The sequence below is a fragment of the Pygoscelis adeliae genome, unplaced genomic scaffold, assembly GCF_000699105.1.
Source record: "Pygoscelis adeliae isolate BGI_AS28 unplaced genomic scaffold, ASM69910v1 Scaffold150, whole genome shotgun sequence".
NCBI classification, from domain to species: Eukaryota; Metazoa; Chordata; class Aves; order Sphenisciformes; family Spheniscidae; genus Pygoscelis; species Pygoscelis adeliae.
Genome location: NW_008823872.1, coordinates 619,602 through 619,975, shown reverse-complemented (window position 1 = coordinate 619,975; position 374 = coordinate 619,602).

The following is a 374-nucleotide window of genomic DNA, read 5'->3' as shown; positions in this document are numbered from 1 at the left end:
GGCAGCCCTGGCGCAGCCAGCCCATCCGGCACCGTGGCACTGTCCCCGTGCACGTGGCCGGGGTCAGGTGCCAGCAAAGTCGATGAGTTCCCATCTCGCTGGCAGCACGTCCTGTGCCCCAGGCTGGCTGGCGAGGAGTGGTGACAAACAGGCCTGGCCCAAGAGAACAGGGGAATGTCTTGGTGACATCCCAGGAGCCACAAATGGGACACTGGGAGACGTGGGGGAGGACGGTCCATATCCGGAGCCGTTACAGTGGGTGTGCCGGGGCTGTGGGCCGCTCCTGCCCGAGCAGCCCCAGCAGCCCCAGCGCATCGCTCTGCTTTGGCCACACCACCTGCGATGGGAGAGCCACCGTGGCCCCGGCCTCTACT